The sequence below is a fragment of the Pseudopipra pipra genome, chromosome 1, assembly GCF_036250125.1.
Source record: "Pseudopipra pipra isolate bDixPip1 chromosome 1, bDixPip1.hap1, whole genome shotgun sequence".
NCBI classification, from domain to species: domain Eukaryota; kingdom Metazoa; phylum Chordata; class Aves; order Passeriformes; family Pipridae; genus Pseudopipra; species Pseudopipra pipra.
Genome location: NC_087549.1, coordinates 55833904 through 55846864, shown reverse-complemented (window position 1 = coordinate 55846864; position 12961 = coordinate 55833904). Strand labels below are relative to the sequence as shown.

The following is a 12961-nucleotide window of genomic DNA, read 5'->3' as shown; positions in this document are numbered from 1 at the left end:
TACATAAATTAATAAAACTTAGACTAACTAAACCATAAGGATTAATTACTTTCAGCAAAGTCCCATTACTTAATGCAAGATCAATCAACAGTAAATAAACCCAACACCATAGCTACCCAGTGACATATCTCCCTCCACTTTAACTATTGACCTTGTGGAAGCTCCCAAGTGATTAGAGGGAATAATCACTCATTCCTTCAACTCTATCAAACTTCAATGATAGACACATTTATTATAAGACTTGATGAACATGCAGCACTCCTCATGGAGCATAGGTCGTCCTCCAGAAGCAATTAATTTTCTTCAGTGACTATCACAGGGATCATCCAAAACTTGGCTGATTGAACATATTCATGATTATGATACTTTCCTTTGCATTTTCATTAATTTCAAAATCAACATGCAATTTTCTAATGTCTTCAAAAAGCCAATTTCTACAGAATCTGAACTTTGATAAAGGTGTTTTCTTTTCTGTTTGTTTGTTTGTTTTAAATTTATTTAGATGTGAACCAGTCATCATCTGTTGAAGCCAATACTTTTGGGTGTCAGGCTAGATAAATATGCTGTATGTCCCTTTAAATCTTTGTGAAGGTCATCCTTCCCTAATCCAGGAAATTACGTTTATGATACAAACACATTTCTGTCTCCAGTTAGCAAGTTTGTAGCCTGTCTATTCTCTGTTAAGAGCTGTCGCTGAACCTCGCTGTTTTATTCTTGATTGGGAAAATACGTGTAATGAACCTCTATATCAAAAAAGAGATGTTTGTGTCCATGTTCATGTATAAGAGGAGGTATTGCTCTTGCTCATCCATTTGTCACAAAGCAATGTATTTGCATTGTGTAAATATGTGTGCTTTGAACAAGCTAAGTATGTTGCTGAATCCCTTTGCTCCTTTCCATTATCCATAGGAGTGGCATTGCACATACGTAGAGCTCTACTCAACAACATCTGAAACTCTCTCACATGAGAAATTATGTACATAAGATACAGGAATCAATTATCTGAATCATTAAACCTGACGGGAACAGGAAAGCCTACATACAAACTTACTCCACAGAATGGTGATGATGAAAGCCAGCATCCACTTGGGATGGCAAAACTTTGTGCATTGAAGGATTGACACTAGCTTTAAATAACAGTTTGAATTGTCTTTGGGTGTTGCCTTGAACCTTCACCTCAAGTTTTTAACTTGAAGTTGTACTAGAGACAGATCAACTCATAAGGTGCTTTTTGCACTATTTCTCTATCTTTATTCAGTATCTTATTTCTTAAACTGTGCCTTCTATTACAAAAATATGTAGCTTAAGTGTTTCTTAAAATATGTCAGATACATGCATGGCAGTGCCCTATGTGTCTATCCTGAGAGTCTCCCAAAAGGCATTTAAATTCTTCTTTGCTCCACTGGAAGGAGCATTTTGGAAGTTGAGAATGCATATTGTTAGTTAGAGGAAGAAGTTAGCCAGATCACAGTGAGAGCAGATGTCAGCCATAGCTTCTTAGTATGCATCAAGGATGTGAAGGAGAAATCTGAGATGCTGGGCTCTGCTGGGAACAGATTCCTCAAGGGAGAGTCACTGGAGCATTTATTCAGTGCACTGACAGCTTAGAAAACTTCTATGTTGATCACAAAAACTGTCTCATGTAGCTTTTATGCTATTCGATGGCCACAAAACCTCTATTTTCTCCAGGGCTATGATGCTCTCTGTAAACTTGTTTACGAGTACGTCAGATCTTCCTTTTCACAAATTTGCGTTTTATGGTATATCAGTTCCACACGCTGAGCCAGGTGGTATCCTCCCATCCTATCTTACTGTCAGGGTTGTCTTGATCTGTAAAGTTCAATTTGTAATGAAAATTTGAAAGCTATCGCACTTGAGATTTTAATGTAATTGTGTCAGTCAAAAATAGCTTAAGAGACTGATTCAGTATAGAGTTTTCAACTATTTAAAGAGAAGTAAATCATTTGGATATGTCACAATGTTTTGCTCATATGATTTAAATTAGTTTTTAATTTTATATTAAGCTAGTCATGTTATGAAACAATTTTTCTACTTTTCTCTTAGCACGAATATTGATAAAAGTTTTTAAATTTTTTTTTTTAGTTTGATGTTATCCGCATTCTTTAAATGGATTGAAAATGATATATTTTTGCATTTTTTTAAATTTCATGAAAAATAGCCATTTCTGAACTTGACTACCCTTTACAGATGTTCTTTGTATTGGCCAGAGAATAACTATTTTTTCCTATATATAGTCAAAATATTTATGATCCTTTATGCATACTCTGTGAAGTGCAGTAACAAAATAGTGGCCAAGATCAGAATTAGTAATTCCACTCTCTCATAGAAATCTACTGCAAAACCTCAGAAAGCTCTGTAAACATACATTTAAAACCATATAAAATCAAAGAAAGCATGATGAAAATATATTGACAATTTGTTTTTTTTCTGAGGTTGAAGAAATTTGTTTCTCCACTTTCAATATTGTTTGATATTCCTGTTACATGGATTAATGCAAATTTATTAAAAACTGTTTAAGAAGGATTCCTGCAATTTGATTCTTCTCAGTGTAAAAAATATATTTAATATGTACATTTATATGTATATATAAATAATTTTACTTATATTTATAGATATGAGTGATTCCTAGATTTCTGTACATACAGCTTAACTGAGTTCTTTGTTTCAACTCCATATTCAGTTCAACTTTCAGTATATCCCCCTGTATTTTTTTAATACTTCATGTCTTTTCTTTACCAGACCCCCACTTTATGTTATTAATTAATCATCATGAAATAATTTATTCATAATATTTTAGATTTAAAATAATAATATAAAATAATGATTTTATCTATTTTAGTTTTGGTTACCACTTTAAGTGTCACTCTTAAAAAAAGTCTCAACAACAGAGAACAAAATAATTTTAAATAAAATAAATAACCAGTTTCAAGGTATTTATTCCCCCTTGTTTCTCCCAAAAGGCTCTGTAGGTTTGTTTTCATTTATGTTAGAGTAATTTTTTGTTCTTAAATTTTTACACTCTTTCCAACTGGTAAATGCTTCTATTATGGTAATGAAAAGAGCCATAAATAAGCATGTGATTTTTAAAGAATTTAAGTATTCTGACTTTGCATTTAAGAGCTGTTAAATCACTCACTGAATAACATCTGACAAACATCAGCATTTTCTACAGGACTTGTGCCTGTACTCTTAACTCCACTTCCTTTTTCATTAAGCTTTTCAAGACTGAATTTTTCCCATATCCATCCTCTGAAGGGTAGATGGAAGGAAACTATCAGTCCTGAGAAGTGTTCAAATCCCTTGGTTCGGAAAGAGCAACCTTGACCTTCAGAAATAAAGCTGGTTATAGATAACTGTTTCTCCATGACTTCAGGGAAAGGACTTAGTTTTCTATTCTACCAAAAATACTGAATGAGAGCATTAAAGAGAGGGATTACTGATCTATCAATTACTATCCATGCAAATATGGGTATTATTTTATATAATTTCTATCCAGTCCTCCTTTCTCTGATATCTCTGGGCCCAGGATTCATGCCCTGCTGCTAGAATAATGGAATCTTAGTAGTAAACCAATGTTGTCCTAAGACTGGTGACAAATCACAGAATATGCCGATTTATGAGAAAAATTCACTGTTAACCAGACGAAGACTTTACTGTGGTTGGTACTAGGAACATCCAGCATACAGACTGGTCTGAACAGGAGTGGATCAAGGGCTTGAAAATTTCCAGTAGTGGTCAATAGGAAACACAGATCAGAAATAATTCAGGTAATGCACATATTTTTTTATCTTCCAGATGAGAAATAAATCTTTCATGGAGTAGGTTTGTTTTCAATTATAGGCCCACAAAGATGAAAACCCAGCAGGAGTTCCTCAGGAAGGCAGTCAATTTTGATCTGATTATTTCCAAATTAACACAAGTGCCTGGCTGGGGAGTAGGCAAACCACCTCAACTCCTTCCCTCAATCTCCGAAGCTGCAGCTGGTGCTCAGGTTTAGATTTTGAGACAAGGACCCGAGAACGGGGCAACGAAGCAAGCATTTACAACTTAACAATACTTCTGTGTGAACCTTGCATATTAACATTGGATTGCTACTAAACCTGGAAAAACATACAGTTGTAACTGGAAAAGGAGATAAAGTGCAACTGTTTGCTGACTTCAAAATCAGAGAGTATGAAAACTACAAATAATTATTTTTAGTCAACGTGAAAAACCATGATAAACCATGACTGGTATTATTGAATAGTAATATTTACACTGAAATTATTCAGTAATAATATCAGTAATATAATATGCTATCACTTATACAATTCAGATGTTTTTGTCTAGCAAGAGAAGTAGATTCTTTTAGCAATTACTGAGGTTAAAATATGAATATGTTCTTTCAAAAGGAAATTTAGTTCTTGATAAATTATCTGCATAATTACATTATCTAGAAGGTTATTTAAAGGACATCAGTTAGTATGTTAACAACAGACATTCCTCAGTAGGTTTTTTATAATAATATGCTTAGGAATATGTAATCATTTACAATGATTTCCCTTATATTTTCATTTTTGCTATTTTTTTTATTACTATTATTTCGACATAACATACATCTCACGCAGAACACTCTAGATTCTATTTCACAAGAAAAAATATTCAAATAATAACTTTTGCTATCTCTTTTGCTATATCTTATACATCTATTCATGTCAGAATTTTGTTTTTTGTTATAACAAGGCTCTGCCCTACAAAAAGAAAAAAGAATTTGGAAACCCAATGCTCAGAAATGCCAGCTGAGAAAATCCCATGGATTTCACCAGCGTGAGAACAAAACATAGGGTTCAGGTGATCTATGAATATAGTGGTATTTACTGATTGTCTTCTCAGGTAGGTGGTTTAATCCTTCAAAAAAAATGTTGCACAATTCTTTTCCTGTTTGTTTTTTAATGGTAAGGAACATTTATTAATTAGGAACAGCTCTGTGGTAGATTGTCATAGCACCACCATTGAAAAAGAAATACTATCACATCAAGAAATTCTAGAAAGTCTGTATCTAACAAAGAACTGTTCTCAGGGATGTCACAGTTGAGCTGTATGAGGAATGATGATAGACAAGGGGGCACGGGCTTAAGCTCTGCCAGGGGAAATTTAAGTTGGATATCAGGAGAAAATTCTTTACAGAGAGAGTGATCAGGCATTGGAATGGGCTGCCCAGAGAGGTGGTGGATTCACCATCCCTGGAGATTTTTAAACGCAGATTGGACGTGGCACTGAGTGCCATGATCTAGTAAATGGACTGGATTTGGACCAAGGGTTGGACTCGATGATCTCGGAGGTCTTTTCCAACCCAATCGATTCTATGATTCTATGATTCTATGATTCTATATGAAGATTAGGGATACAGCTGAGGAAGTCCAGTGCCCTTTCAGTAAGTTACTTTCACTATTTGGGCTAGACTGATGGAACAACTTCTAAAGTTTCTGAGAAATTGCTGTAGCACTGCTTATTCAATGGACTGGGTGACATGTAAGCACATAAAGAGACACATGAACTCTAAATTCTGTGTAGAGAGCTGTGATTTACTACAAGAGAAGGATTTTTGTTATTCTTTCACTTGATTTACTTCTCCATGCTTCAATTTAATTTGAAACATAGTTTAGCAATTATAAAGTATTTTTTTCTTAAATAAGAAAGTATCATAAGCTCATATTGTATAAAATTATATTGTCAGTTTTTTGACTTAGAGTTGAACATTTATTTGCCAACATTTGTCCAACCAAAACAGTGATTCTGAGAACCATTATTTGAGCTGTAATTACAGTATAATACTACTCAGTTAAATACAAAGTTAATTTATGCTTCAGTTGTGACAGTCCTTTTGCATATGTAATGACCCTGAAAAATTACTTTACAAGTTATTTACATAACCATACCTCTCATGATAATAGTAATATTTAAAAACCCACAAATACTCCCAGATAATTTATTTTTTATATACCTAGCTCTGGTGTCTTTTTGCTGCTCACCACCTTAGCTTCCTTGCTCTAAAATAAGTACTAAGCTCCTCTATAAAGTGCTCTGCAATCTTCTAAAGTTCTGTAAGAGTGTGGTATTATATGGATTTATTATTTTTTTACCTAAACTGTTAAAAATCCTATCATGACAAAATAAAATCTTTTGTAAGTGTTGATAAAGGCATTTAAGAAAAATTCAATATTTGACTCAGAGTGCAAAGCTCCATAAAAGTACTATGATGCAATCATATTTAGCTCTCTTGTAGAAGGTTGTATTTTTCCTTGTTTTGTTTTTGAATTCAGGCCATCAAAATGGTTAATACTTCATAAAGAAGCAAGTCAGGCAGGAAAAAAAAAAGGTAGTTATTAAAATAATTGCAAAGTAGCTTCAAAGAGCATACTATGTAAAAGATGTTATGGCTGAATATAGATGCAACATTCCTTAAAAATGTTACTAAAAGTAAGATTCTTCTAGCACTCACCTTGTGTCCCTGGGGATTCATAGGGGGTATGTTTGCTCTTACTCTGTTTAATATCTGATTTTTCTGTTTAAATTGGATAGTTTAGACACCCAGTCTGTCAACAATCCTCTATTATTTGGATGATTTTCCTTTTCTTGCTACAGAATGCCAGAAAGCACATCTATAAATCAAGACTTCCTTTGAGCACAAGAAATCAAATAATTTAGAAGTAACTCTAGAAAGCAAAGATTTTACTGATGTTAAGGCACAAAAATGGGGAGTCAGGATGTGGATGCAGGTGTTATTTATGGTTCAGCTCACAATCCAAGACTAATGTGGTACACAGTCCCTCAGGATCTCAGTTTCCAGCTAAGCATCCCAAGGATAAAAATAACAACAGATTTTATTGAGGCTTGGGGAGATCAAATCCATGAATGTTGATAGTAGCTATGGGGTAGAGTGATAAAGGAAATAAGGAAATAGGAAGGGGTGAATAAAAAGGGAGGAACAATTTATTTGTTGCAAGGAATACCTCTGCACAGGCTCCACTTCCATACTCTTCACCTGTCATGCAGGCCCTGTTCAAGCCTCCAGAGTAGCGTTTTGCAACTGAGCTTTTAAAAAGACACCTTCTTAAAAAAGGAGAAATCCAGTTTCCACTGAATTTCAGTATACTATCAGTGCCTAACTTTAGCCTTCTTGAAAAATGACGTCTGAAATGCTTCACTTTTTCAAGAGTGAATGGTTTGTCCTCCTGTGTCCCCTGACTGCTTGAAAGAAAAACTCTAGTGAATTTCTTACAATACCTAAATTCCATACAGATATAGTACATATTACAGCTGATGCATGTTTGTATTGTATTCACATTTATGAGATGTTGTTTTAAGGGCTCTAGATCTTAGTTCTGAACCATTTCTCCACCTTGAATGTTCAGCTTGATTTGACATGGCTTTTTCCTTATTTTTCCTTTGCAGATCCTGACTGACATACAGACAAAAAAAGGTAATGCTAGGATAAAGAATTTGGTGTAACAGCTGCATAGTTTTTTGAATTCTATCTTCATTGTCCTTAAATAAAGGAATGGCATAAAAAACCATGATATTTTTTCAGTAGTTTTCAGTAGGATATTACCCAAAGCATTCTGTTAATTCCACCTGCCTTACTCCAAAAACTAAAGGACTACATAGCCTAGAGATAAAGTCAAAAGACTTGTGGATTTCAGGAAATCCTTTTTCACTGGAAAACTCCTTGAGCAATGACCTTGAGCAAGTCATTTACTCTCTTTGTTGCAGATCCTCAAAGGTGCTTAGGTATATAATTTCCATTAATTTCCGCCAGACCAGTGAGGATCTGTGTACCCCAGTCCTATGTCAAAAAAAGACATTCTACTTCTCTATGTCACAGAGGTCTTCTGTGTATCTTGTCAAAATGTGTTCATTAATGTACTTTGTTGCTCTGGCGATGATGGTTCTGCCTAGGACAAAGTGATTTAATTCACTAATTGCCACATAACACCACTGAGACCAGGAGTGGGAAATTGCTCAGAAGGTAGGGATATACATAGATTAAAAAAAAAAAAAAAAAAGAAAAAAAGAAAAAAAGACAAGCCAAGAATTTTATCAGAAAAATATTGCTTTTCTTTCAGATTTTGAGAACAATTTTTCATTTCAGACAAGACAACTGCTAGCTGGTGGAGAAAAGTTAGGAATGTTTCCTCTGAGTAAGTTATTCCATAACTGCTCTCTCCAGGCTCTAGTACATCTTCCTGTGAAATATCTGATATCTAATATTCACTATTACAACCAGAGTATCATTCCCAACAGAATCCATCGAAGTAAATGCCTTTTTTTTCCCCACCCAGACATCATGTAGGACTTGAAAGTATAATTGATGCACTGTTTTTTAAAAAGGAGGGTATTTACGATGAGATTTTTCAAGGAAAAAGAAAGTTAAGTGTTGAGACCTTATTGGAATTCAACAGAAATCAGATTTTGTAAAGCTAAAATGCCTTGGAGAACTCCAGTTGTAGAAATTCTGCACTTGCTGATGCAGAATACACAGAGAAAAGTTCCATGGCTAAGGATATTAAGGATTGTATAACTTTAACCAGCATGACTTGACCTGAGAACTATGTCAGGCATGAAAACACATAGAGTGCAATCAAGAAGTACATTTTGTTGAAGGCAGGCACAGTGGGTTCTGCTCCCCTTTCAAGTGGTGATAATGAATGCTGGTTCCAGTATTCAGAAAAGACAAGATGAAAAGTATCTGTGCTGTTCACCTTAGCATGAATCAATAGTCAATTTTGAACACTGAAAGTATTCAGAAGAAAATTATATGATTGCAGAAAGGTGGGAGATTACTGCAGACAACTTAGTATGACTGCCCTTCAGCTGAAGAACTTGGAGAATTTCAGGCAATGTCAGGTACTCAGCAAATATAAGTGCAGCAGCTAAATTACAGAAGAATTCTACCCTTCTTGTGAGTTTACTTTTTAGTAGAAGAAAAGACAGATTTGCTATATCTTTTTGAATTAAATAATACATAATTGCTGGGGATTTCGCACAGTTCTGGGGGTCTAACAATGTGGAGTTGAAAGAGATAGAATAAGGTAGAGAAGAAGCCAAATTAATTGCTTAGTATTTTCCTAAAACATTTACTGAAAGCATGTGAATGGATGCATAGATCAATATTTGGACAGTAACTCCTCAGCCAGATCAGAGTATTAATTACGGGAAATAACAAGGCTTTACAAACATAAACAAGAATTTTCCTTTTTAAATCATTTCAATTTTGTAGTGGGTTGACCCTGGCCAGATACCAGGTACCCACTAAAGCCGCTCTCTCACTCCCCCTCTGCATTTGGACAGAGGAGAGAAAAAATCAGAAAAGCTAAGAATTCATGAGTAGAGATAAGAGTTGGGAGAGATCACAGACTGATTACCTTCAGGGGCAAAACAAGACTCAAAGTGGGGATAATACTTAAATTTATTACTAACAAGATTAGAGCCAAACAGTGAGAAAGAACACAATCTTAAAAACACCTTCCCCCCCACTCCTTCCTCCCATGTTCTCCCTCCTTCCCCCCAGTGGAGGGGGATGGGGAATGGGGGTTACAGTGAGTTGTTGTTTCTGCGGCTGCTCAGAGAGAGGAGTTCTTCCCCTGCTCCCATGGGGTCCCTCCCACGGGAGACAGTCCTTGATGGACCTCTCCAGTGTGAGTCCATCCCTTGGGCAGCAGTTCTTCCCAAACTGCTGTCCCGTGGGTCACTTCTCCATGGGGTGCAGTCCTTCATGAATGAGCTGTACTGACGTGGGTCCCCCACAGGGGCCACAAGTTCTACCCGGGAAAAACCTACTCCAGTGTGGGCTTCCCTCTCCATGGGCCGCAGGTCCCCAGCAGGACCCTGCTCCCTCCTGGGCCTCCCATGGGGACACAGCCCCCTTCATGTATCCATCTGCTTCAGCATGGGTTTCTCCATGGGCTGCAGATGGGTCTCTACACCCCGATGGTCCTCCATGTGCTGCAGGGGCACAGCTGCTCCACCATGGGCTGCACCACGGGCTGCAGGGACCTCAGCTCCAGCACCTGGAGCACCTCCTGCCCCTCCTTCTGCACTGACCTTGGTGTCCATTTTGTTGTTCCCACGTTCTCACTCCGCTCTTCCCTGACTGGAATTCTTCTTGCGCCACAACTTTCTGTTCTTAAATATGTTATCACAGAGGTGTTACTATTACTCATGATCGGCTTGGCCTTGGCCAGCAGCAGGAATTCTGCCCTGGAGCCGGCTGGCATTGGCTCCACGGGACAGGGGGAGCTTCTAACAGCTTCTAACAGAAGCCACCCCTGCAGCCCTCCCTGCTACCAAAACCCAGCCACAGAAACCCAGTGCAAATCTCCAAATCTTTTTGACAGAAAACTCTATATCATTTATATGAATTCGTAGCCTGGATGAAGAAGGGGTGTCTTTCTTCAAAGTAACATTGATCAGTGTTGATAGTACAGTTAGAATGGACACCAAATTGTATAAATCTTATGCATTATATTTAACTTTAAAAATACATAGAGAAGGTTTATCTCCAAATTTTAGTTAAGCACTTAACAGAATTCATAAAGCTTTAAGGTAGGAAAAAACTCATAGGACTTAATTAGTACATTTGAAACACAAAAAAAACATATTAGAGATATCATTTAAAGAGATAGCACAAATTGCTTTAAGTGTGGTTTAGAAACTGTTCTCTTAGTAAATACTTGCAGGAACATCTTTAGCTCTTAGCTAGGTCACCCATCCTTGAAAGGATAGAAGACATTGTTAACACTCTTTCATTCACTGGAAGCATAGAGTGATCAACTTATTCATGATCACTAATTTTGCAAATAAATAATACTGAAGATGATTCTTCAGCTACTGTGAGTGAAAAGCAGTAGGGAATGGAAGGTTATTAAAAAAAAAAGAAAATTCAACTGTGTGATATTATTAACTTCTTTCCATTACTATTTATCATTATTATTTTGACTTGTAGAGATTAAGGAGTAGCCTTCACTTTCGATAAATGATAAAGATGTAAGCTAATAGCTTCAAAGCACTCATTTAAAGGATGAAGAATTTTAAACAAAGCACTCACATACTTCATTCTCCTTGAAATTCCTAACTTATTTAATTCAACTTCAGTATTCTACAAAAATAGCTACATATCCAGATTGCTTTTTTCCCCCTAGGACAACTTCTTTTACAATGAAGAAGCTTCCTAATAGTTGTATTTCTTCAAGTTCTGTAGAGTGGTAGAAAAGTATAAAAGTACAACTTGTTTCTTGAGCAAGACATCCTTGTGATTAGTCATTTATCTAAAAACATAAGTTCAACTATACCTATTTAGAGTGTGCAAGTGAATATCCAAAGGAAAGCTAGAGGTTGCACTAAGAAGAATACTCATGAATAAATACAAATTCAGAGCTATAAAAATGAATCATAAGAAAATTATATATAAAAAACGAAATAAATATCAGATCACTATTTTAAAATTATGAAAATACAATCATTTTGTTGTTTGTGGATCTACTATTGATCCAACTGCTATTAAATTTAAATTCTGTCATTATTTTCAGGACTAATTCTGCTTTCTTTTTAATGTCTGTAAAAAATATTTATGCAAAGAATATTATTCATTTTTGAACTTGAGACAGTATTTTCTCACAGTAGCGTCTGCAGGAAGTCTATGGATGCAATCTTTAATCTCAATATTTTGATAAGATAAAAAAAGGAGCATAAGTTTATATTATCTAAAAATTTTAAGTCATCATGCAACTAAATTCATTTAAATCATACTAATAGTATTTAATATGGTTACTCAGAATCTGAGAATGTTGTTAAGTTATTAAGACTTTTAAATCATACTAATAATTTAAAAAACATTGTCCTTCTGAAAGTAAAAGAAAAATAAAATGGCAATCAGTTCATATGCTTAATTATTTTTTCTAAGAAATTGAGATTGTTTTATTTAAAAATCTTTTTTCTAATAACCAATTTTTGTTAAATTAACCCCTAGGAGATGAAAATGGGCTTTTACTACAAGATGGTTTCTGCTGTCGTATTACAAAGAACTTAGCAGTAAACCAAGGGGAGTAGGCAGTTTTACTAAAAGAATGGTTTCAGGTATTTCAAAAATGAATCTTTTCCTGCCGTTGAAGGAGACTATTCCTCCTCTGTTATTTAAGGAGTAACAAACAAACTGTAGATGTTTTATTACCTATGTGGAATATTTACTATATGCCAATAACATTATTTATAATATATACCATAAACACAGGACAGTTTATAGTTTTTCTGGCTAAAAAATAACGTGGTAGAGTCCAATATTGAGTGCAATATCCTGCAGCAATTTTTTTCACAGCAGCAAGGCTATGCATACCATTGACAACATGTGTATCAAAATTCTCAGTTCTGTGGCCTATTTTGGAGGAGAAGCAATGATCCTAAAAAAAAGCTGATACTAAGTCAAACTCAATAATCCATATACCTAACATAAGAAGCAAAACTATATCACATCTGCGCATGGGATAAAGCTAGAATGGTTTCTCAAGCACATTTTCAAAATGGCATCCTCAGAATTATTCCTTCAAAGTGCATCTCTAGACAAAGAACTGAGTATTCTAATTAGTCCAAGAAAGATAATAGACTGAAATATATCTATTGCTTTTCCTGATAAAACCTCCTCTTAACAGAAGTTGATAGCGTGTTATACATAAAGAGTCTCAGCTGGCTTCTCTGACTCACTGGCACCTATTAGTTCTCACATAATTGTGAAACAGAACTTCACGTTTGAACCCACTTCTTCATTCTCCAGGCTTCACTGCCATAGTCATGTCTCAGTTTATCTTTTGGCACTCACTGCAGCACTCCTCAGCTCCCCAGTAATTGAAATTATCTCCGCCTGTGTCACTCTCCAAGTCTTGCTTTCTGCTGGGGGAAAGGAGAAGGG

At 35.5% G+C, this 12961-nt stretch overlaps 1 long non-coding RNA gene across 1 annotated transcript; it reads right to left on the bottom strand.

Moving 5' to 3' along the window:
* Positions 1-1228: 1228 nt before the first annotated feature.
* Positions 1229-10364, bottom strand: LOC135417544 (uncharacterized). Its single transcript, XR_010432097.1, has 2 exons — positions 10105-10364; positions 1229-1830 (listed from the first exon to the last, which is right to left on the bottom strand). It is a non-coding gene; the product is annotated as an uncharacterized LOC135417544 (long non-coding RNA).
* Between the last annotated feature and the right edge of the window lie 2597 nt (positions 10365-12961).